This window comes from Dermacentor variabilis, unplaced genomic scaffold (genome assembly GCF_050947875.1).
Source record: "Dermacentor variabilis isolate Ectoservices unplaced genomic scaffold, ASM5094787v1 scaffold_12, whole genome shotgun sequence".
Lineage (NCBI taxonomy): Eukaryota > Metazoa > Arthropoda > Arachnida > Ixodida > Ixodidae > Dermacentor > Dermacentor variabilis.
Window position 1 is genome coordinate 43,711,933 of NW_027460280.1, and position 5,314 is coordinate 43,717,246.

Below are 5,314 nucleotides of genomic sequence, written 5' to 3' on the forward strand. Positions count from 1 at the left end.
TCTGTCTCAGTACGCTGTCGCTCCTACGGATCCTTATACCGTTTTCGTCAGGACATGTATTCTGCGTGTGTTGTTTCCAATAGATTTCGAGAAGCACAGGTAATACATTGCATATGACATAAATATAGAACGCGGTCTCAAAGTCACAAGACCGACAGTGAGACCTCCTGTAAAACCATACATGAGACAGCAACATTTTGGTAAACAGTGGCAAACACAAAAAATTGAGTTATAAGAATGTTCAGTTAAACAAAAAATAAAACATATATACATAAATACAAGAGCACTTATTGTGAACGTTAAGAAGTGTTTATGAGTTTAACAAGTATGGAGCGCAAAGCCTTTTTAAACGTTTCAAAGGATTTCTTCTTATACCTACAGGCAAGGAATTCGAAAATGATACTGATGAGAAGTTAGCTGTAGACTTGCCATAGTTAGTCCTGGGTTTAGGTAAGAGAAAGTTATTTAAATTTGCAAAGCGAGTTGATGATACATGAGGAAAGTGATTAATGTGTAGTAAAGGAATTGGAAGCCTTCGATTCCCATTTATATATATGAATGCCGAGAAAGTATCTGCTTAGTCTTTGAACCGATAAAATACCATGTAAGTAGAGTAAGGAGGACGCATTGGACATGAAGCTGCTGAAGTTTATTATTCTTATTGCTTGATTCTGGTGATGCTGAACGGCTGATAAATGAGTAACGTATGTGTTTCCCCATAATAAGATGCACTAGACAATGTTGCTGTGAAAGAAAGCGTAATAAAGTGTCAACAATATTTCAAAACGAAAGGAAGGACGAACTTTTAGTAAAATTCGAATGGCATATGCTGATTTTTGCGTCAGCAGTGAGATATGCAAGTTAAACTTTAAATGTTCATCTAGTTCGATCCCAAGAAACATTGCACTAGAGCTAGCATAAATTTGAGTATTACCCACATAAACAAATGAATTGTTAGGAATAATGGGGTTAGTTGACGAAAATATGACGAAGTTGGATCGTTTGGCATTTATATTTAATTTATTCTTTCTGAACCATTCAACAACATTTATCAAATCTGCATTTAGTTTAAGCAGATTTAAACTAAATCGTTTAAAGAAAAAAAAGATGAATGGACACAAGCATGCTTTTTGATATCGCATGCGCGGGAAGCATGTCACAAGTGAAAAGTGGCCTACCTTTAGCTGTGACAAATTTATTCGAGCAGCTCACACAAAGACACAGAAGAGCCACACAGGCGCATGTACTGTTTGTGTGTTCATCAATTTATTTTCTCTTTATTTTGGGTGCTTTACAGCAGAATAAATAATGCATTTCGTGAATTAATCACGAAATATAGTGACTAACTGAAGCAGTGTTGGCTCTACAGATTCCTGAGCTATCAGAGAGAAACATTTTATCAAAGAAGCGGACTTATGTGCCAACGTACCAGCTGCTCAAAAATCTTGGAGCTATCGTACTGACAGGCCCGCAGGTTCTCGTGTCAGCATTGCGCACCCCATGAAGTTTGGCAAGGTCGCTCGTAGAAATGTGTTCGTAAAAGTTTATACTTGGTGTCACATAAGCACGTCAGAGATGGTGCGATGCCTAAGTAGAACGTGATGCGGGGGCGAGTTGCTTAAACGAGGCTATTAAGGAGATCCGAGCGTTAAAAGTTCCCACATAAGAAGTAAAATGACGAGGGGAAGTTAAGAGCAGGATAGGACTAAATTTCATCCAATGAAATTAGGACTTTTTCTGTCTGTAATTCCCTAAGATAAATTTTCTAAAACCAGAAGAAAAAGAAACAGTCGGCAAATTGGTTCGGCACCCGTGACCGAAAGGATAAGTTAACGCATTCCATTCATTGTGCAAGTAGTGCCAGACGCTCATTATGGACAAGCTGTTGACGGCACTATTATTGCTGTCAGATATGAAGTAACATGCTTCCTGAATCCTTTCTGTGAACCGTGTGTGCATTCAATGCTAGATTCCTAATCACTATTCTCCGCACCCACGCAAGACAAGCGGCTTATCACAGCAAGGACATTGCCAACGGTTTATTTCCTTAATTTCCTCGCTTACACGACGAAAGAAAAGCTTTGTGCAAAGTTTACTTTGAAAGCAACGTTTTATTACGCAGTTATCAACAATACCGCTAATAAAAGCGAACACTCTTAACCCATTGCCGTGCTCTAACCAAGCGTACTATTATTTCTGGACATAAGTACGTAGATTTAAAGTGCGAGCAATGCATTCGCCAGCGCCAGTTATACCCATCATCAGCAGCAACATTTCCAAGTGCATATATTTGAAGGAGAAAACACAGCCTAACGAAAAAAAAAGTACCCAGTATTAATGGTTCGCTACAATGCGGGCTAATAAATATTCACTTCGAACGCACCGAGACATATTGTTGGGAAGAAACAGAGCATAAAAACAACAACAATCCTTATTTATTTATAGAATAATGAGAAAGCTTTGCTTACAGAAGTTCTCAGGCTGTCGGAAAGTTGCACGGTAACCGGAGAACCAGATAAAGCAGGTTCAAAATAGTAAACAATGTCGCCAGCTAGAGATAACCGACAAAAGCTAGAAAATTCGGTGTTTTGTTTGTGATAAGCAGAGGTTGTAAAAGAGTCATGCTGAAAATGACGGTCAGACTTCTTTCAATCTCAGCATTCACAGCGCTGTATACAGTTCACGGAAGGGAGAAAAGAGGATTTTGTTTTAAATACTTTTTAGGAAACAAGAAGAGAACAAGTTGACGGTCGGGCTACAAGCACAAAATATTTGTGGATAGTTCACGCATAGCGCCATAGGCGCGCAGTGTCGAACAATGAACATGTCGGTGGGACAAACTTCCATACTTTGTTGAAGAAAATTTTTGTGAGTTCTCCTTGTTTACGCGGTCGTCAAAAGTCCCGCGTGACGCCAAACGGCGGCATGGGCGTCAGAAAAAAAAAAACACAAATAAAAGAAAACACACAACGAAAATGCTCTATGTGCGTCAGTGAAGTCCTCTTTGCCAGTGGTGTGCGAAGCGAAATCTTGTTTCTCGAGCATCTCTCCGGAGAGGCCGGAAGGAAGCATCTCGCCGATACGCGGGCGTGCGCACGTGCTGTAGTGTTACGCCGTGCTTGCGTATATATATTTAGCTTGCCTCGTTAAAAGCGCATTTATGTGCAATATGACGCTCACGCACAACCATGCACTTCCGTTTCTGTGACAACATGTTTTCTTGCCAGCCAAAGTTATGCATTTGCTGTTTCTTTCTCTCTTTTCTATTTTCTCTGTTGTGTATAATGCTTTTGAACGCTGTAATTGTGGCCCAAGGAGCAACTAGCCTACCCTGAGAAAGGCTGGTTGCTCGTATTGCGCCGACCTGATGATCTTAATTTTTTTTCCTATTGCCAGAAACGAAAAGTATGCGATACGTAACAACAACAACAACAAAAAAAGAGGACGGGACATACGGCCTCTGATAGAGACCAAAAAAATTTGCCAGCGGACGAAAGAGGTGACAGGTTGCGGTACCTTGACCTTCGAAGAGTGCCGCTGGCGCAGGCTTGGCCAAAGAAGGGGCCGGCATCCGCGGTGCGCCCAGGTTGAGCTTCAGCAGCACGTCCGAGTGGCGGAACGCCGGCGCCGAGTGGGCCGGCGGCTGCCGCTGCACGCCGGTCCCGTTGTGCGCCATGTGTGCGACGGCGCGGCTGTCTGCGGCCGGACTGCCGACGCGCGAGCCCGCAAAACTACTCGGCGTCCCGGCGCCGAGCCAGCGCCGCGGGCCGGGACCCGCCGGAACAAGGGGAGCAGAGCCGCGCACCACGTGCCCCCGGCGGCTCGCGTGTTCTCCTCCGGCGCGCTGCCGCCGAGGAGTGTACCGTGCACTGCCGCGGACAACTCGAACGCGACGAAGAGGTCGCGTTTCTTTTTTTTTTTTTTAATGCGATGCGTTATTTGGCCCATTGCCAGACACTTTGCGGTAGGTACGTAAGTAGGTTCTTGTCTTGGCTCCATTTCGGGTTCTCTTAATACAAATGTTTTTCAAGCTTCCGATGGAGAGGATTGCGGCGCTTACATTTCTACTAACGTCCAGAGGGAATCTAGATATAATGGTAGAGAGGAGGGGGAGAGGAGGCACAGAATGCTTCGAAGGGTTTGATCCCGACCGCGGAAGCCGCATTTCGACAGGGGCGAAATAAAAAAAGAAAAAAGGAGAAGAAGAAAAAAAAAAGAACGTTCGTGAACTTAGATTTAGGGACACGTTAACGGACACCACGGTGCCAAAATTAATCCGGAGCCCACTACTACGGCGTGCCCCATAATCCGATTGTGGTTTTGGCACGTACAGCCCCATAATCCAATTCAAGTCTAATAATTCTGCCACGATGCGATGTGCCATGTGAGGCAGTGACAATGCTCAACCCTCTCAAACGTTATGGAGTATGACGCAGAACGTATGACTCCTCAAGCAAACACCTCTCCCTGTGTGTTCTGTCTACTATGCAAACAGCAGTGGCGCACACAAGGTAACGTTTAACATCAACTCACCGCTCTCGTGTTGGACTAAACGTCGAAGAAATGAATGATGCGCCGTCAACAACGCCACTAATTATCGTCAATGAAAGCAAACACCACAGAAAGCTTCGCTTACATCGATTACCACAGTGCGCGGGATTCGCATAACTTTTCCACTTTCGCGAGGAAAAAAGAAATGCCGTATTTTAGTTCGTTGCCTATTTTAGCCCCATTAAATTCATTTGACGGGCGTGACTTCTTCATACGTATACAGGATGTCATAAGCTACAGGCTGGTCCTATGAACAGTACTCATATAAAAACGAAAACGCAGGCACTTTATCGTTGTTTTCACCTATGTGAACCATACTCAAGATGACTTCCCGTTCACTTTCCGGAATTGTGCACTTCTGTTAGGTGTGAAAGCTCCTGGTGTTCCAGTCGGCCCCCATGTATACTATATTATTGTTTATTATGTCTACTATTACTATTAGTTTGCTATTATATGATTTCTATTTTGCAAACAACACACGACAGGGAGTAAGTAGCCCCAGCCACTGTAAGATGACCAAATCTGCTTTGTTAGGTTTATTTAATTAAAAAGATATTAAAGTCGGCGCAAATCATTGGTCCCGGAGCTTGCGGCCCATGTCGCAATACGTTAACCAAAAGCAGCTTATATGCGGCGGAATACAGTAACAGTGGGCACGCAGCACAGTCGACGCCGGCGGTGACTCGGCTTCTTCGCGTCCCGGTGCAGTCCGGGTGGTAGCTGGCAGCCGGACGTTGTCTCTCCCAAGTCAACCGGTCCCTCT